Source organism: Hyla sarda, chromosome 3, assembly GCF_029499605.1.
Source record: "Hyla sarda isolate aHylSar1 chromosome 3, aHylSar1.hap1, whole genome shotgun sequence".
NCBI classification, from domain to species: Eukaryota; Metazoa; Chordata; class Amphibia; order Anura; family Hylidae; genus Hyla; species Hyla sarda.
This window is the reverse complement of record NC_079191.1, coordinates 3,502,211-3,518,041: the sequence shown is the minus strand read 5'-3', so window position 1 is coordinate 3,518,041 and position 15,831 is coordinate 3,502,211. Positions and strand designations below refer to the sequence as shown.

General features: G+C 47.4%; 31 non-coding genes across 31 annotated transcripts; 4 read left to right on the top strand and 27 right to left on the bottom strand.

The window, feature by feature from the left end:
* Positions 1–295: 295 nt before the first annotated feature.
* TRNAY-GUA (transfer RNA tyrosine (anticodon GUA)) lies at positions 296–382 on the bottom strand. The gene is given in 2 exon segments: positions 296–331; positions 346–382. It is a non-coding gene; the product is annotated as a tRNA-Tyr (tRNA).
* A 498-nt stretch (positions 383–880) lies between these two features.
* On the bottom strand, positions 881–952 carry TRNAG-UCC (transfer RNA glycine (anticodon UCC)). Its single transcript has one exon. It is a non-coding gene; the product is annotated as a tRNA-Gly (tRNA).
* A 756-nt stretch (positions 953–1,708) lies between these two features.
* TRNAY-GUA (transfer RNA tyrosine (anticodon GUA)) lies at positions 1,709–1,795 on the bottom strand. The gene is given in 2 exon segments: positions 1,709–1,744; positions 1,759–1,795. It is a non-coding gene; the product is annotated as a tRNA-Tyr (tRNA).
* Positions 1,796–2,611: 816 nt separating this feature from the next.
* TRNAY-GUA (transfer RNA tyrosine (anticodon GUA)) lies at positions 2,612–2,698 on the bottom strand. Its single transcript is given in 2 exon segments — positions 2,612–2,647; positions 2,662–2,698. It is a non-coding gene; the product is annotated as a tRNA-Tyr (tRNA).
* A 498-nt stretch (positions 2,699–3,196) lies between these two features.
* Positions 3,197–3,268, bottom strand: TRNAG-UCC (transfer RNA glycine (anticodon UCC)). Its single transcript has one exon. It is a non-coding gene; the product is annotated as a tRNA-Gly (tRNA).
* Positions 3,269–4,024: 756 nt separating this feature from the next.
* TRNAY-GUA (transfer RNA tyrosine (anticodon GUA)) lies at positions 4,025–4,111 on the bottom strand. Its single transcript is given in 2 exon segments — positions 4,025–4,060; positions 4,075–4,111. It is a non-coding gene; the product is annotated as a tRNA-Tyr (tRNA).
* A 92-nt stretch (positions 4,112–4,203) lies between these two features.
* Positions 4,204–4,276, bottom strand: TRNAA-AGC (transfer RNA alanine (anticodon AGC)). The gene has a single exon. It is a non-coding gene; the product is annotated as a tRNA-Ala (tRNA).
* A 360-nt stretch (positions 4,277–4,636) lies between these two features.
* Positions 4,637–4,708, bottom strand: TRNAG-UCC (transfer RNA glycine (anticodon UCC)). Its single transcript has one exon. It is a non-coding gene; the product is annotated as a tRNA-Gly (tRNA).
* A 451-nt stretch (positions 4,709–5,159) lies between these two features.
* On the top strand, positions 5,160–5,233 carry TRNAN-GUU (transfer RNA asparagine (anticodon GUU)). The gene has a single exon. It is a non-coding gene; the product is annotated as a tRNA-Asn (tRNA).
* Positions 5,234–5,464: 231 nt separating this feature from the next.
* TRNAY-GUA (transfer RNA tyrosine (anticodon GUA)) lies at positions 5,465–5,551 on the bottom strand. Its single transcript is given in 2 exon segments — positions 5,465–5,500; positions 5,515–5,551. It is a non-coding gene; the product is annotated as a tRNA-Tyr (tRNA).
* Positions 5,552–6,062: 511 nt separating this feature from the next.
* On the top strand, positions 6,063–6,136 carry TRNAN-GUU (transfer RNA asparagine (anticodon GUU)). Its single transcript has one exon. It is a non-coding gene; the product is annotated as a tRNA-Asn (tRNA).
* A 231-nt stretch (positions 6,137–6,367) lies between these two features.
* Positions 6,368–6,454, bottom strand: TRNAY-GUA (transfer RNA tyrosine (anticodon GUA)). Its single transcript is given in 2 exon segments — positions 6,368–6,403; positions 6,418–6,454. It is a non-coding gene; the product is annotated as a tRNA-Tyr (tRNA).
* An 816-nt stretch (positions 6,455–7,270) lies between these two features.
* On the bottom strand, positions 7,271–7,357 carry TRNAY-GUA (transfer RNA tyrosine (anticodon GUA)). The gene is given in 2 exon segments: positions 7,271–7,306; positions 7,321–7,357. It is a non-coding gene; the product is annotated as a tRNA-Tyr (tRNA).
* A 498-nt stretch (positions 7,358–7,855) lies between these two features.
* On the bottom strand, positions 7,856–7,927 carry TRNAG-UCC (transfer RNA glycine (anticodon UCC)). Its single transcript has one exon. It is a non-coding gene; the product is annotated as a tRNA-Gly (tRNA).
* A 765-nt stretch (positions 7,928–8,692) lies between these two features.
* Positions 8,693–8,779, bottom strand: TRNAY-GUA (transfer RNA tyrosine (anticodon GUA)). Its single transcript is given in 2 exon segments — positions 8,693–8,728; positions 8,743–8,779. It is a non-coding gene; the product is annotated as a tRNA-Tyr (tRNA).
* A 92-nt stretch (positions 8,780–8,871) lies between these two features.
* On the bottom strand, positions 8,872–8,944 carry TRNAA-AGC (transfer RNA alanine (anticodon AGC)). The gene has a single exon. It is a non-coding gene; the product is annotated as a tRNA-Ala (tRNA).
* A 360-nt stretch (positions 8,945–9,304) lies between these two features.
* TRNAG-UCC (transfer RNA glycine (anticodon UCC)) lies at positions 9,305–9,376 on the bottom strand. Its single transcript has one exon. It is a non-coding gene; the product is annotated as a tRNA-Gly (tRNA).
* A 756-nt stretch (positions 9,377–10,132) lies between these two features.
* On the bottom strand, positions 10,133–10,219 carry TRNAY-GUA (transfer RNA tyrosine (anticodon GUA)). Its single transcript is given in 2 exon segments — positions 10,133–10,168; positions 10,183–10,219. It is a non-coding gene; the product is annotated as a tRNA-Tyr (tRNA).
* A 511-nt stretch (positions 10,220–10,730) lies between these two features.
* On the top strand, positions 10,731–10,804 carry TRNAN-GUU (transfer RNA asparagine (anticodon GUU)). Its single transcript has one exon. It is a non-coding gene; the product is annotated as a tRNA-Asn (tRNA).
* A 231-nt stretch (positions 10,805–11,035) lies between these two features.
* Positions 11,036–11,122, bottom strand: TRNAY-GUA (transfer RNA tyrosine (anticodon GUA)). Its single transcript is given in 2 exon segments — positions 11,036–11,071; positions 11,086–11,122. It is a non-coding gene; the product is annotated as a tRNA-Tyr (tRNA).
* A 92-nt stretch (positions 11,123–11,214) lies between these two features.
* On the bottom strand, positions 11,215–11,287 carry TRNAA-AGC (transfer RNA alanine (anticodon AGC)). Its single transcript has one exon. It is a non-coding gene; the product is annotated as a tRNA-Ala (tRNA).
* Positions 11,288–11,629: 342 nt separating this feature from the next.
* Positions 11,630–11,701, bottom strand: TRNAG-UCC (transfer RNA glycine (anticodon UCC)). Its single transcript has one exon. It is a non-coding gene; the product is annotated as a tRNA-Gly (tRNA).
* Positions 11,702–12,152: 451 nt separating this feature from the next.
* TRNAN-GUU (transfer RNA asparagine (anticodon GUU)) lies at positions 12,153–12,226 on the top strand. Its single transcript has one exon. It is a non-coding gene; the product is annotated as a tRNA-Asn (tRNA).
* A 231-nt stretch (positions 12,227–12,457) lies between these two features.
* Positions 12,458–12,544, bottom strand: TRNAY-GUA (transfer RNA tyrosine (anticodon GUA)). The gene is given in 2 exon segments: positions 12,458–12,493; positions 12,508–12,544. It is a non-coding gene; the product is annotated as a tRNA-Tyr (tRNA).
* Positions 12,545–12,636: 92 nt separating this feature from the next.
* TRNAA-AGC (transfer RNA alanine (anticodon AGC)) lies at positions 12,637–12,709 on the bottom strand. The gene has a single exon. It is a non-coding gene; the product is annotated as a tRNA-Ala (tRNA).
* Positions 12,710–13,049: 340 nt separating this feature from the next.
* Positions 13,050–13,121, bottom strand: TRNAG-UCC (transfer RNA glycine (anticodon UCC)). Its single transcript has one exon. It is a non-coding gene; the product is annotated as a tRNA-Gly (tRNA).
* A 756-nt stretch (positions 13,122–13,877) lies between these two features.
* TRNAY-GUA (transfer RNA tyrosine (anticodon GUA)) lies at positions 13,878–13,964 on the bottom strand. Its single transcript is given in 2 exon segments — positions 13,878–13,913; positions 13,928–13,964. It is a non-coding gene; the product is annotated as a tRNA-Tyr (tRNA).
* A 92-nt stretch (positions 13,965–14,056) lies between these two features.
* On the bottom strand, positions 14,057–14,129 carry TRNAA-AGC (transfer RNA alanine (anticodon AGC)). The gene has a single exon. It is a non-coding gene; the product is annotated as a tRNA-Ala (tRNA).
* A 340-nt stretch (positions 14,130–14,469) lies between these two features.
* Positions 14,470–14,541, bottom strand: TRNAG-UCC (transfer RNA glycine (anticodon UCC)). The gene has a single exon. It is a non-coding gene; the product is annotated as a tRNA-Gly (tRNA).
* A 756-nt stretch (positions 14,542–15,297) lies between these two features.
* TRNAY-GUA (transfer RNA tyrosine (anticodon GUA)) lies at positions 15,298–15,384 on the bottom strand. Its single transcript is given in 2 exon segments — positions 15,298–15,333; positions 15,348–15,384. It is a non-coding gene; the product is annotated as a tRNA-Tyr (tRNA).
* A 92-nt stretch (positions 15,385–15,476) lies between these two features.
* On the bottom strand, positions 15,477–15,549 carry TRNAA-AGC (transfer RNA alanine (anticodon AGC)). The gene has a single exon. It is a non-coding gene; the product is annotated as a tRNA-Ala (tRNA).
* Positions 15,550–15,831: the final 282 nt, after the last annotated feature.

Genomic DNA, 15,831 nt, shown 5'->3' with positions numbered 1-15,831 from the left:
CGCAATCGGTTAGCGCGTTCTGCTGTTAACCGAAAGGTTGGTGGTTCAAGCCCACCCAGGGACGAGGTCCCCTTTTTGATTTGGTTGCACGTCACAGCTAAAGGTGGTTCTTTGGCAAGCCTTAGATGTGCTCTCAACTGAAAGCTTGGTCTCTGTGCCTGTTTTAAAGTCCCAATGTTGACGGGAGACCTCTCTGGAAAGGGTGTTTCTAGTGTTAAGAGTAGGGGTCAGCGGAAGTGTGTGTGTTTCAGCAGCTTGAAACATCCCAAATGAAAACATACCCCCCAAAAAAATGTCCTTCGAGCCGGAATCGAACCAGCGACCTAAGGATTGCCGATTGTTCTACTACAGTCCTCCGCTCTACCAGCTGAGCTATCGAAGGATTGGCAAAGCTGGGTGTGTGCAACTCTTTGGCTTGGCTAAGAGTGCCATGAGCATTAGCTAAAAAGATGTTTGAAAAAGTCAAAAAGTTTTTGGAGGATGCAGGCATCGATCCCGCTACCTCTCGCATGCTAAGCGAGCGCTCTACCATTTGAGCTAATCCCCCATGTCTGACCCACGCATTTAGCCACGCAATCCACTGATCAATCTCTGTAACTGTTTGAAATTTTTTTTTTTTTTTTTTTTTTAAGTGTCAAAATATTTTTGACATTAGAAGACTAAGACTGGGATGTTTACAGAGCTTCGCGTGGCTTAATACTTAGGACAAGAAAGTTGTTATGTAGCAGATGAGGCTCTAGAGCCATGGGACCCTTTTGGGAGGAGCATTGTAATGGGAGGAGCATTGTAATGTAAGGAGCTGAAAGGGTGCTTCTAGCTGCAAAATTTTTTACCATGAAAGAGCAAGCATAGGAGACAGGTGACAAAACCTTGAAAGAAATGCGTTGGCCGGGAATCGAACCCGGGTCAACTGCTTGGAAGGCAGCTATGCTTACCACTATACCACCAACGCTTCTTTGACAGCTGTGATGTCGGTGATGTCGGTGACGTCTGTGATTCGCATGGCTTAGACTGACTACTTCTGCTATCATGAAGAGCAAAATTCGTTCACAAAGACCTTAAAACACCTCCAAAGAAGAGGAACAATGCGTTGGCCTAGAAACGAACTTGCCTCAATTACAATGGTGGAAACAGTAAAATTGATTGCTTAGCAGAGGATGGTTTCGATCCATCGACCTCTGGGTTATGGGCCCAGCACGCTTCCGCTGCGCCACTCTGCTTCTGTCTGTAAAGGAGATGAGAAGCATAACTACCCTCTGGTTCCTGTCAAGCTGCTAGTGGGAAGGCGGTCTCTGCCGTTTCAGCAAGTTTAGCTTAAAAGCCGATTGTTATGGGCTGAAGTCCACCTGGAGACCAGCATTTGGGTTTTCGCTTGTGCCTAGTCACGAACATGCAGCACCGTTGTCTCTGTGGTGCAATCGGTTAGCGCGTTCTGCTGTTAACCGAAAGGTTGGTGGTTCAAGCCCACCCAGGGACGAGGTCCCCTTTTTGATTTGGTTGCACGTCACAGCTAAAGGTGGTTCTTTGGCGAGCCTTAGATGTGCTCTCAACTGAAAGCTTGGTCTCTGTGCCTGTTTTAAAGTCCCAATGTTGACGGGAGACCTCTCTGGAAAGGGTGTTTCTAGTGTTAAGAGTAGGGGTCAGCGGAAGTGTGTGTGTTTCAGCAGCTTGAAACATCCCAAATGAAAACATACCCCCCAAAAAAATGTCCTTCGAGCCGGAATCGAACCAGCGACCTAAGGATTGCCGATTGTTCTACTACAGTCCTCCGCTCTACCAGCTGAGCTATCGAAGGATTGGCAAAGCTGGGTGTGTGCAACTCTTTGGCTTGGCTAAACCACTATACCACCAACGCTTCTTTGACAGCTGTGATGTCGGTGATGTCGGTGACGTCTGTGATTCGCATGGCTTAGACTGACTACTTCTGCTATCATGAAGAGCAAAATTCGTTCACAAAGACCTTAAAACACCTCCAAAGAAGAGGAACAATGCGTTGGCCTAGAAACGAACTTGCCTCAATTACAATGGTGGAAACAGTAAAATTGATTGCTTAGCAGAGGATGGTTTCGATCCATCGACCTCTGGGTTATGGGCCCAGCACGCTTCCGCTGCGCCACTCTGCTTCTGTCTGTAAAGGAGATGAGAAGCATAACTACCCTCTGGTTCCTGTCAAGCTGCTAGTGGGAAGGCGGTCTCTGCCGTTTCAGCAAGTTTAGCTTAAAAGCCGATTGTTATGGGCTGAAGTCCACCTGGAGACCAGCATTTGGGTTTTCGCTTGTGCCTAGTCACGAGCATGCAGCACCGTTGTCTCTGTGGCGCAATCGGTTAGCGCGTTCTGCTGTTAACCGAAAGGTTGGTGGTTCAAGCCCACCCAGGGACGAGGTCCCCTTTTTGATTTGGTTGCACGTCACAGCTAAAGGTGGTTCTTTGGCAAGCCTTAGATGTGCTCTCAACTGAAAGCTTGGTCTCTGTGCCTGTTTTAAAGTCCCAATGTTGACGGGAGACCTCTCTGGAAAGGGTGTTTCTAGTGTTAAGAGTAGGGGTCAGCGGAAGTGTGTGTGTTTCAGCAGCTTGAAACATCCCAAATGAAAACATACCCCCCAAAAAAATGTCCTTCGAGCCGGAATCGAACCAGCGACCTAAGGATTGCCGATTGTTCTACTACAGTCCTCCGCTCTACCAGCTGAGCTATCGAAGGATTGGCAAAGCTGGGTGTGTGCAACTCTTTGGCTTGGCTAAGAGTGCCATGAGCATTAGCTAAAAAGATGTTTGAAAAAGTCAAAAAGTTTTTGGAGGATGCAGGCATCGATCCCGCTACCTCTCGCATGCTAAGCGAGCGCTCTACCATTTGAGCTAATCCCCCATGTCTGACCCACGCATTTAGCCACGCAATCCACTGATCAATCTCTGTAACTGTTTGAAATTTTTTTTTTTTTTTTTTTTTTAAGTGTCAAAATATTTTTGACATTAGAAGACTAAGACTGGGATGTTTACAGAGCTTCGCGTGGCTTAATACTTAGGACAAGAAAGTTGTTATGTAGCAGATGAGGCTCTAGAGCCATGGGACCCTTTTGGGAGGAGCATTGTAATGGGAGGAGCATTGTAATGTAAGGAGCTGAAAGGGTGCTTCTAGCTGCAAAATTTTTTACCATGAAAGAGCAAGCATAGGAGACAGGTGACAAAACCTTGAAAGAAATGCGTTGGCCGGGAATCGAACCCGGGTCAACTGCTTGGAAGGCAGCTACGCTTACCACTATACCACCAACGCTTCTTTGACAGCTGTGATGTCGGTGATGTCGGTGACGTCTGTGATTCGCATGGCTTAGACTGACTACTTCTGCTATCATGAAGAGCAAAATTCGTTCACAAAGACCTTAAAACACCTCCAAAGAAGAGGAACAATGCGTTGGCCTAGAAACGAACTTGCCTCAATTACAATGGTGGAAACAGTAAAATTGATTGCTTAGCAGAGGATGGTTTCGATCCATCGACCTCTGGGTTATGGGCCCAGCACGCTTCCGCTGCGCCACTCTGCTTCTGTCTGTAAAGGAGATGAGAAGCAGAACTACCCTCTGGTTCCTGTCAAGCTGCTAGCGGGAAGGCGGTCTCTGCCGTTTCAGCAAGTTTAGCTTAAAAGCCGATTGTTATGGGCAGAAGTCCACCTGGAGACCAGCATTTGGGTTTTCGCTTGTGCCTAGTCACGAGCATGCAGCACCGTTGTCTCTGTGGCGCAATCGGTTAGCGCGTTCGGCTGTTAACCAAAAGGTTGGTGGTTCAAGCCCACCCAGGGACGAGGTCCCCTTTTTGATTTGGTTGCACGTCACAGCTAAAGGTGGTTCTTTGGCGAGCCTTAGATGTGCTCTCAACTGAAAGCTTGGTCTCTGTGCCTGTTTTAAAGTCCCAATGTTGATGGGAGACCTCTCTGGAAAGGGTGTTTCTAGTGTTAAGAGTAGGGGTCAGCGGAAGTGTGTGTGTTTCAGCAGCTTGAAACATCCCAAATGAAAACATACCCCCCAAAAAAATGTCCTTCGAGCCGGAATCGAACCAGCGACCTAAGGATTGCCGATTGTTCTACTACAGTCCTCCGCTCTACCAGCTGAGCTATCGAAGGATTGGCAAAGCTGGGTGTGTGCAACTCTTTGGCTTGGCTAAGAGTGCCATGAGCATTAGCTAAAAAGATGTTTGAAAAAGTCAAAAAGTTTTTGGAGGATGCGGGCATCGATCCCGCTACCTCTCGCATGCTAAGCGAGCGCTCTACCATTTGAGCTAATCCCCCATGTCTGACCCACGCATTTAGCCACGCATTTAGCCACGCAATCCACTGATCAATCTCTGTAACTGTTTGAAACTTTTTTTTTTTTTTTTTTTAAGTGTCAAAATATTTTTGACATTAGAAGACTAAGACTGGGATGTTTACAGAGCTTCGCGTGGCTTAATACTTAGGACAAGAAAGTTGTTATGTAGCAGATGAGGCTCTAGAGCCATGGGACCCTTTTGGGAGGAGCATTGTAATGGGAGGAGCATTGTAATGTGAGGAGCATTGTAATGTAAGGAGCTGAAAGGGTGCTTCTAGCTGCAAAATTTTTTACCATGAAAGAGCAAGCATAGGAGACAGGTGACAAAACCTTGAAAGAAATGCGTTGGCCGGGAATCGAACCCGGGTCAACTGCTTGGAAGGCAGCTATGCTTACCACTATACCACCAACGCTTCTTTGACAGCTGTGATGTCGGTGATGTCGGTGACGTCTGTGATTCGCATGGCTTAGACTGACTACTTCTGCTATCATGAAGAGCAAAATTCGTTCACAAAGACCTTAAAACACCTCCAAAGAAGAGGAACAATGCGTTGGCCTAGAAACGAACTTGCCTCAATTACAATGGTGGAAACAGTAAAATTGATTGCTTAGCAGAGGATGGTTTCGATCCATCGCCCTCTGGGTTATGGGCCCAGCACGCTTCCGCTGCGCCACTCTGCTTCTGTCTGTAAAGGAGATGAGAAGCATAACTACCCTCTGGTTCCTGTCAAGCTGCTAGTGGGAAGGCGGTCTCTGCCGTTTCAGCAAGTTTAGCTTAAAAGCCGATTGTTATGGGCTGAAGTCCACCTGGAGACCAGCATTTGGGTTTTCGCTTGTGCCTAGTCACGAGCATGCAGCACCGTTGTCTCTGTGGCGCAATCGGTTAGCGCGTTCGGCTGTTAACCGAAAGGTTGGTGGTTCAAGCCCACCCAGGGACGAGGTCCCATTTTTGATTTGGTTGCACGTCACAGCTAAAGGTGGTTCTTTGGCAAGCCTTAGATGTGCTCTCAACTGAAAGCTTGGTCTCTGTGCCTGTTTTAAAGTCCCAATGTTGACGGGAGACCTCTCTGGAAAGGGTGTTTCTAGTGTTAAGAGTAGGGGTCAGCGGAAGTGTGTGTGTTTCAGCAGCTTGAAACATCCCAAATGAAAACATACCCCCCAAAAAAATGTCCTTCGAGCCGGAATCGAACCAGCGACCTAAGGATTGCCGATTGTTCTACTACAGTCCTCCGCTCTACCAGCTGAGCTATCGAAGGATTGGCAAAGCTGGGTGTGTGCAACTCTTTGGCTTGGCTAAACCACTATACCACCAACGCTTCTTTGACAGCTGTGATGTCGGTGATGTCGGTGACGTCTGTGATTCGCATGGCTTAGACTGACTACTTCTGCTATCATGAAGAGCAAAATTCGTTCACAAAGACCTTAAAACACCTCCAAAGAAGAGGAACAATGCGTTGGCCTAGAAACGAACTTGCCTCAATTACAATGGTGGAAACAGTAAAATTGATTGCTTAGCAGAGGATGGTTTCGATCCATCGACCTCTGGGTTATGGGCCCAGCACGCTTCCGCTGCGCCACTCTGCTTCTGTCTGTAAAGGAGATGAGAAGCATAACTACCCTCTGGTTCCTGTCAAGCTGCTAGCGGGAAGGCGGTCTCTGCCGTTTCAGCAAGTTTAGCTTAAAAGCCGATTGTTATGGGCTGAAGTCCACCTGGAGACCAGCATTTGGGTTTTCGCTTGTGCCTAGTCACGAGCATGCAGCACCGTTGTCTCTGTGGCGCAATCGGTAAGCGCGTTCGGCTGTTAACCGAAAGGTTGGTGGTTCAAGCCCACCCAGGGACGAGGTCCCCTTTTTGATTTGGTTGCACGTCACAGCTAAAGGTGGTTCTTTGGCGAGCCTTAGATGTGCTCTCAACTGAAAGCTTGGTCTCTGTGCCTGTTTTAAAGTCCCAATGTTGACGGGAGACCTCTCTGGAAAGGGTGTTTCTAGTGTTAAGAGTAGGGGTCAGCGGAAGTGTGTGTGTTTCAGCAGCTTGAAACATCCCAAATGAAAACATACCCCCCAAAAAAATGTCCTTCGAGCCGGAATCGAACCAGCGACCTAAGGATTGCCGATTGTTCTACTACAGTCCTCCGCTCTACCAGCTGAGCTATCGAAGGATTGGCAAAGCTGGGTGTGTGCAACTCTTTGGCTTGGCTAAACCACTATACCACCAACGCTTCTTTGACAGCTGTGATGTCGGTGATGTCGGTGACGTCTGTGATTCGCATGGCTTAGACTGACTACTTCTGCTATCATGAAGAGCAAAATTCGTTCACAAAGACCTTAAAACACCTCCAAAGAAGAGGAACAATGCGTTGGCCTAGAAACGAACTTGCCTCAATTACAATGGTGGAAACAGTAAAATTGATTGCTTAGCAGAGGATGGTTTCGATCCATCGACCTCTGGGTTATGGGCCCAGCACGCTTCCGCTGCGCCACTCTGCTTCTGTCTGTAAAGGAGATGAGAAGCATAACTACCCTCTGGTTCCTGTCAAGCTGCTAGTGGGAAGGCGGTCTCTGCCGTTTCAGCAAGTTTAGCTTAAAAGCCGATTGTTATGGGCTGAAGTCCACCTGGAGACCAGCATTTGGGTTTTCGCTTGTGCCTAGTCACGAGCATGCAGCACCGTTGTCTCTGTGGCGCAATCGGTTAGCGCGTTCTGCTGTTAACCGAAAGGTTGGTGGTTCAAGCCCACCCAGGGACGAGGTCCCCTTTTTGATTTGGTTGCACGTCACAGCTAAAGGTGGTTCTTTGGCAAGCCTTAGATGTGCTCTCAACTGAAAGCTTGGTCTCTGTGCCTGTTTTAAAGTCCCAATGTTGACGGGAGACCTCTCTGGAAAGGGTGTTTCTAGTGTTAAGAGTAGGGGTCAGCGGAAGTGTGTGTGTTTCAGCAGCTTGAAACATCCCAAATGAAAACATACCCCCCAAAAAAATGTCCTTCGAGCCGGAATCGAACCAGCGACCTAAGGATTGCCGATTGTTCTACTACAGTCCTCCGCTCTACCAGCTGAGCTATCGAAGGATTGGCAAAGCTGGGTGTGTGCAACTCTTTGGCTTGGCTAAGAGTGCCATGAGCATTAGCTAAAAAGATGTTTGAAAAAGTCAAAAAGTTTTTGGAGGATGCAGGCATCGATCCCGCTACCTCTCGCATGCTAAGCGAGCGCTCTACCATTTGAGCTAATCCCCCATGTCTGACCCACGCATTTAGCCACGCAATCCACTGATCAATCTCTGTAACTGTTTGAAATTTTTTTTTTTTTTTTTTTTTTAAGTGTCAAAATATTTTTGACATTAGAAGACTAAGACTGGGATGTTTACAGAGCTTCGCGTGGCTTAATACTTAGGACAAGAAAGTTGTTATGTAGCAGATGAGGCTCTAGAGCCATGGGACCCTTTTGGGAGGAGCATTGTAATGGGAGGAGCATTGTAATGTAAGGAGCTGAAAGGGTGCTTCTAGCTGCAAAATTTTTTACCATGAAAGAGCAAGCATAGGAGACAGGTGACAAAACCTTGAAAGAAATGCGTTGGCCGGGAATCGAACCCGGGTCAACTGCTTGGAAGGCAGCTACGCTTACCACTATACCACCAACGCTTCTTTGACAGCTGTGATGTCGGTGATGTCGGTGATGTCGGTGACGTCTGTGATTCGCATGGCTTAGACTGACTACTTCTGCTATCATGAAGAGCAAAATTCGTTCACAAAGACCTTAAAACACCTCCAAAGAAGAGGAACAATGCGTTGGCCTAGAAACGAACTTGCCTCAATTACAATGGTGGAAACAGTAAAATTGATTGCTTAGCAGAGGATGGTTTCGATCCATCGACCTCTGGGTTATGGGCCCAGCACGCTTCCGCTGCGCCACTCTGCTTCTGTCTGTAAAGGAGATGAGAAGCAGAACTACCCTCTGGTTCCTGTCAAGCTGCTAGCGGGAAGGCGGTCTCTGCCGTTTCAGCAAGTTTAGCTTAAAAGCCGATTGTTATGGGCAGAAGTCCACCTGGAGACCAGCATTTGGGTTTTCGCTTGTGCCTAGTCACGAGCATGCAGCACCGTTGTCTCTGTGGCGCAATCGGTTAGCGCGTTCGGCTGTTAACCAAAAGGTTGGTGGTTCAAGCCCACCCAGGGACGAGGTCCCCTTTTTGATTTGGTTGCACGTCACAGCTAAAGGTGGTTCTTTGGCGAGCCTTAGATGTGCTCTCAACTGAAAGCTTGGTCTCTGTGCCTGTTTTAAAGTCCCAATGTTGATGGGAGACCTCTCTGGAAAGGGTGTTTCTAGTGTTAAGAGTAGGGGTCAGCGGAAGTGTGTGTGTTTCAGCAGCTTGAAACATCCCAAATGAAAACATACCCCCCAAAAAAATGTCCTTCGAGCCGGAATCGAACCAGCGACCTAAGGATTGCCGATTGTTCTACTACAGTCCTCCGCTCTACCAGCTGAGCTATCGAAGGATTGGCAAAGCTGGGTGTGTGCAACTCTTTGGCTTGGCTAAGAGTGCCATGAGCATTAGCTAAAAAGATGTTTGAAAAAGTCAAAAAGTTTTTGGAGGATGCGGGCATCGATCCCGCTACCTCTCGCATGCTAAGCGAGCGCTCTACCATTTGAGCTAATCCCCCATGTCTGACCCACGCATTTAGCCACGCATTTAGCCACGCAATCCACTGATCAATCTCTGTAACTGTTTGAAACTTTTTTTTTTTTTTTTTTTAAGTGTCAAAATATTTTTGACATTAGAAGACTAAGACTGGGATGTTTACAGAGCTTCGCGTGGCTTAATACTTAGGACAAGAAAGTTGTTATGTAGCAGATGAGGCTCTAGAGCCATGGGACCCTTTTGGGAGGAGCATTGTAATGGGAGGAGCATTGTAATGTGAGGAGCATTGTAATGTAAGGAGCTGAAAGGGTGCTTCTAGCTGCAAAATTTTTTACCATGAAAGAGCAAGCATAGGAGACAGGTGACAAAACCTTGAAAGAAATGCGTTGGCCGGGAATCGAACCCGGGTCAACTGCTTGGAAGGCAGCTATGCTTACCACTATACCACCAACGCTTCTTTGACAGCTGTGATGTCGGTGATGTCGGTGACGTCTGTGATTCGCATGGCTTAGACTGACTACTTCTGCTATCATGAAGAGCAAAATTCGTTCACAAAGACCTTAAAACACCTCCAAAGAAGAGGAACAATGCGTTGGCCTAGAAACGAACTTGCCTCAATTACAATGGTGGAAACAGTAAAATTGATTGCTTAGCAGAGGATGGTTTCGATCCATCGCCCTCTGGGTTATGGGCCCAGCACGCTTCCGCTGCGCCACTCTGCTTCTGTCTGTAAAGGAGATGAGAAGCATAACTACCCTCTGGTTCCTGTCAAGCTGCTAGTGGGAAGGCGGTCTCTGCCGTTTCAGCAAGTTTAGCTTAAAAGCCGATTGTTATGGGCTGAAGTCCACCTGGAGACCAGCATTTGGGTTTTCGCTTGTGCCTAGTCACGAGCATGCAGCACCGTTGTCTCTGTGGTGCAATCGGTTAGCGCGTTCTGCTGTTAACCGAAAGGTTGGTGGTTCAAGCCCACCCAGGGACGAGGTCCCATTTTTGATTTGGTTGCACGTCACAGCTAAAGGTGGTTCTTTGGCAAGCCTTAGATGTGCTCTCAACTGAAAGCTTGGTCTCTGTGCCTGTTTTAAAGTCCCAATGTTGACGGGAGACCTCTCTGGAAAGGGTGTTTCTAGTGTTAAGAGTAGGGGTCAGCGGAAGTGTGTGTGTTTCAGCAGCTTGAAACATCCCAAATGAAAACATACCCCCCAAAAAAATGTCCTTCGAGCCGGAATCGAACCAGCGACCTAAGGATTGCCGATTGTTCTACTACAGTCCTCCGCTCTACCAGCTGAGCTATCGAAGGATTGGCAAAGCTGGGTGTGTGCAACTCTTTGGCTTGGCTAAACCACTATACCACCAACGCTTCTTTGACAGCTGTGATGTCGGTGATGTCGGTGACGTCTGTGATTCGCATGGCTTAGACTGACTACTTCTGCTATCATGAAGAGCAAAATTCGTTCACAAAGACCTTAAAACACCTCCAAAGAAGAGGAACAATGCGTTGGCCTAGAAACGAACTTGCCTCAATTACAATGGTGGAAACAGTAAAATTGATTGCTTAGCAGAGGATGGTTTCGATCCATCGACCTCTGGGTTATGGGCCCAGCACGCTTCCGCTGCGCCACTCTGCTTCTGTCTGTAAAGGAGATGAGAAGCATAACTACCCTCTGGTTCCTGTCAAGCTGCTAGCGGGAAGGCGGTCTCTGCCGTTTCAGCAAGTTTAGCTTAAAAGCCGATTGTTATGGGCTGAAGTCCACCTGGAGACCAGCATTTGGGTTTTCGCTTGTGCCTAGTCACGAGCATGCAGCACCGTTGTCTCTGTGGCGCAATCGGTAAGCGCGTTCGGCTGTTAACCGAAAGGTTGGTGGTTCAAGCCCACCCAGGGACGAGGTCCCCTTTTTGATTTGGTTGCACGTCACAGCTAAAGGTGGTTCTTTGGCGAGCCTTAGATGTGCTCTCAACTGAAAGCTTGGTCTCTGTGCCTGTTTTAAAGTCCCAATGTTGACGGGAGACCTCTCTGGAAAGGGTGTTTCTAGTGTTAAGAGTAGGGGTCAGCGGAAGTGTGTGTGTTTCAGCAGCTTGAAACATCCCAAATGAAAACATACCCCCCAAAAAAATGTCCTTCGAGCCGGAATCGAACCAGCGACCTAAGGATTGCCGATTGTTCTACTACAGTCCTCCGCTCTACCAGCTGAGCTATCGAAGGATTGGCAAAGCTGGGTGTGTGCAACTCTTTGGCTTGGCTAAGAGTGCCATGAGCATTAGCTAAAAAGATGTTTGAAAAAGTCAAAAAGTTTTTGGAGGATGCGGGCATCAAACCCGCTACCTCTCGCATGCTAAGCGAGCGCTCTACCATTTGAGCTAATCCCCCATGTCTGACCCACGCATTTAGCCACGCAATCCACTGATCAATCTCTGTAACTGTTTGAAACTTTTTTTTTTTTTTTTTTTTTTTTTTTTTTAAGTGTCAAAATATTTTTGACATTAGAAGACTAAGACTGGAATGTTTACAGAGCTTCGCGTGGCTTAATACTTAGGACAAGAAAGTTGTTATGTAGCAGATGAGGCTCTAGAGCCATGGGACCCTTTTGGGAGGAGCATTGTAATGGGAGGAGCATTGTAATGTAAGGAGCTGAAAGGGTGCTTCTAGCTGCAAAATTTTTTACCATGAAAGAGCAAGCATAGGAGACAGGTGACAAAACCTTGAAAGAAATGCGTTGGCCGGGAATCGAACCCGGGTCAACTGCTTGGAAGGCAGCTATGCTTACCACTATACCACCAACGCTTCTTTGACAGCTGTGATGTCGGTGATGTCGGTGACGTCTGTGATTCGCATGGCTTAGACTGACTACTTCTGCTATCATGAAGAGCAAAATTCGTTCACAAAGACCTTAAAACACCTCCAAAGAAGAGGAACAATGCGTTGGCCTAGAAACGAACTTGCCTCAATTACAATGGTGGAAACAGTAAAATTGATTGCTTAGCAGAGGATGGTTTCGATCCATCGACCTCTGGGTTATGGGCCCAGCACGCTTCCGCTGCGCCACTCTGCTTCTGTCTGTAAAGGAGATGAGAAGCATAACTACCCTCTGGTTCCTGTCAAGCTGCTAGCGGGAAGGCGGTCTCTGCCGTTTCAGCAAGTTTAGCTTAAAAGCCGATTGTTATGGGCTGAAGTCCACCTGGAGACCAGCATTTGGGTTTTCGCTTGTGCCTAGTCACGAGCATGCAGCACCGTTGTCTCTGTGGCGCAATCGGTTAGCGCGTTCGGCTGTTAACCGAAAGGTTGGTGGTTCAAGCCCACCCAGGGACGAGGTCCCCTTTTTGATTTGGTTGCACGTCACAGCTAAAGGTGGTTCTTTGGCGAGCCTTAGATGTGCTCTCAACTGAAAGCTTGGTCTCTGTGCCTGTTTTAAAGTCCCAATGTTGACGGGAGACCTCTCTGGAAAGGGTGTTTCTAGTGTTAAGAGTAGGGGTCAGCGGAAGTGTGTGTGTTTCATTAGCTTGAAACATCCCAAATGAAAACATACCCCCCAAAAAAATGTCCTTCGAGCCGGAATCGAACCAGCGACCTAAGGATTGCCGATTGTTCTACTACAGTCCTCCGCTCTACCAGCTGAGCTATCGAAGGATTGGCAAAGCTGGGTGTGTGCAACTCTTTGGCTTGGCTAAGAGTGCCATGAGCATTAGCTAAAAAGATGTTTGAAAAAGTCAAAAAGTTTTTGGAGGATGCGGGCATCGATCCCGCTACCTCTCGCATGCTAAGCGAGCGCTCTACCATTTGAGCTAATCCCCCATGTCTGACCCACGCATTTAGCCACGCAATCCACTGATCAATCTCTGTAACTGTTTGAAACTTTTTTATTTTTTTTATTTTTTTTTTTTAAGTGTCAAAATATTTTTGACATTAGAAGACTAAGACTGGAATGTTTACAGAGCTTCGCGTGGCTTAATACTTAGGACAAGAAAGTTGTTATGTAGCAGATGAGGCTCTAGAGCCATGGGACCCTTTTGGGAGGAGCATTGTAATGGGAGGAGCATTGTAATGTAAGGAGCTGAAAGGGTGCTTCTAGCTGCAAAATTTTTTACCATGAAAGAGCAAGCATAGGAGACAGGTGACAAAACCTTGAAAGAAATGCGTTGGCCGGGAATCGAACCCGGGTCAACTGCTTGGAAGGCAGCTATGCTTACCACTATACCACCAACGCTTCTTTGACAGCTGTGATGTCGGTGATGTCGGTGACGTCTGTGATTCGCATGGCTTAGACTGACTACTTCTGCTATCATGAAGAGCAAAATTCGTTCACAAAGACCTTAAAACACCTCCAAAGAAGAGGAACAATGCGTTGGCCTAGAAACGAACTTGCCTCAATTACAATGGTGGAAACAGTAAAATTGATTGCTTAGCAGAGGATGGTTTCGATCCATCGACCTCTGGGTTATGGGCCCAGCACGCTTCCGCTGCGCCACTCTGCTTCTGTCTGTAAAGGAGATGAGAAGCATAACTACCCTCTGGTTCCTGTCAAGCTGCTAGCGGGAAGGCGGTCTCTGCCGTTTCAGCAAGTTTAGCTTAAAAGCCGATTGTTATGGGCTGAAGTCCACCTGGAGACCAGCATTTGGGTTTTCGCTTGTGCCTAGTCACGAGCATGCAGCACCGTTGTCTCTGTGGCGCAATCGGTTAGCGCGTTCGGCTGTTAACCGAAAGGTTGATGGTTCAAGCCCACCCAGGGACGAGGTCCCCTTTTTGATTTGGTTGCACGTCACAGCTAAAGGTGGTTCTTTGGCGAGCCTTAGATGTGCTCTCAACTGAAAGCTTGGTCTCTGTGCCTGTTTTAAAGTCCCAATGTTGACGGGAGACCTCTCTGGAAAGGGTGTTTCTAGTGTTAAGAGTAGGGGTCAGCGGAAGTGTGTGTGTTTCAGCAGCTTGAAACATCCCAAATGAAAACATACCCCCCAAAAAAATGTCCTTCGAGCCGGAATCGAACCAGCGACCTAAGGATTGCCGATTGTTCTACTACAGTCCTCCGCTCTACCAGCTGAGCTATCGAAGGATTGGCAAAGCTGGGTGTGTGCAACTCTTTGGCTTGGCTAAGAGTGCCATGAGCATTAGCTAAAAAGATGTTTGAAAAAGTCAAAAAGTTTTTGGAGGATGCGGGCATCGATCCCGCTACCTCTCGCATGCTAAGCGAGCGCTCTACCATTTGAGCTAATCCCCCATGTCTGACCCGCGCATTTAGCCACGCAATCCACTGATCAATCTCTGTAACTGTTTGAAACTTTTTATTTTTTTTTATTTTTTTTTTTTAAGTGTCAAAATATTTTTGACATTAGAAGACTAAGACTGGAATGTTTACAGAGCTTCGCGTGGCTTAATACTTAGGACAAGAAAGTTGTTATGTAGCAGATGAGGCTCTAGAGCCATGGGACCCTTTTGGGAGGAGCATTGTAATGGGAGGAGCATTGTAATGTAAGGAGCTGAAAGGGTGCTTCTAGCTGCAAAATTTTTTACCATGAAAGAGCAAGCATAGGAGACAGGTGACAAAACCTTGAAAGAAATGCGTTGGCCGGGAATCGAACCCGGGTCAACTGCTTGGAAGGCAGCTATGCTTACCACTATACCACCAACGCTTCTTTGACAGCTGTGATGTCGGTGATGTCGGTGACGTCTGTGATTCGTATGGCTTAGACTGACTACTTCTGCTATCATGAAGAGCAAAATTCGTTCACAAAGACCTTAAAACACCTCCAAAGAAGAGGAACAATGCGTTGGCCTAGAAACGAACTTGCCTCAATTACAATGGTGGAAACAGTAAAATTGATTGCTTAGCAGAGGATGGTTTCGATCCATCGACCTCTGGGTTATGGGCCCAGCACGCTTCCGCTGCGCCACTCTGCTTCTGTCTGTAAAGGAGATGAGAAGCATAACTACCCTCTGGTTCCTGTCAAGCTGCTAGTGGGAAGGCGGTCTCTGCCGTTTCAGCAAGTTTAGCTTAAAAGCCGATTGTTATGGGCTGAAGTCCACCTGGAGACCAGCATTTGGGTTTTCGCTTGTGCCTAGTCACGAGCATGCAGCACCGTTGTCTCTGTGGTGCAATCGGTTAGCGCGTTCTGCTGTTAACCGAAAGGTTGGTGGTTCAAGCCCACCCAGGGACGAGGTCCCCTTTTTGATTTGGTTGCACGTCACAGCTAAAGGTGGTTCTTTGGCAAGCCTTAGATGTGCTCTCAACTGAAAGCTTGGTCTCTGTGCCTGTTTTAAAGTCCCAATGTTGACGGGAGACCTCTCTGGAAAGGGTGTTTCTAGTGTTAAGAGTAGGGGTCAGCGGAAGTGTGTGTGTTTCAGCAGCTTGAAACATCCCAAATGAAAACATACCCCCCAAAAAAATGTCCTTCGAGCCGGAATCGAACCAGCGACCTAAGGATTGCCGATTGTTCTACTACAGTCCTCCGCTCTACCAGCTGAGCTATCGAAGGATTGGCAAAGCTGGGTGTGTGCAACTCTTTGGCTTGGCTAAGAGTGCCATGAGCATTAGCTAAAAAGATGTTTGAAAAAGTCAAAAAGTTTTTGGAGGATGCGGGCATCGATCCCGCTACCTCTCGCATGCTAAGCGAGCGCTCTACCATTTGAGCTAATCCCCCATGTCTGACCCACGCATTTAGCCACGCAATCCACTGATCAATCTCTGTAACTGTTTGAAACTTTTTTTTTTTTTATTTTTTTTTTTTTAAGTGTCAAAATATTTTTGACATTAGAAGACTAAGACTGGAATGTTTACAGAGCTTCGCGTGGCTTAATACTTAGGACAAGAAAGTTGTTATGTAGCAGATGAGGCTCTAGAGCCATGGGACCCTTTTGGGAGGAGCATTGTAATGGGAGGAGCATTGTAATGTAAGGAGCTGAAAGGGTGCTTCTAGCTGCAA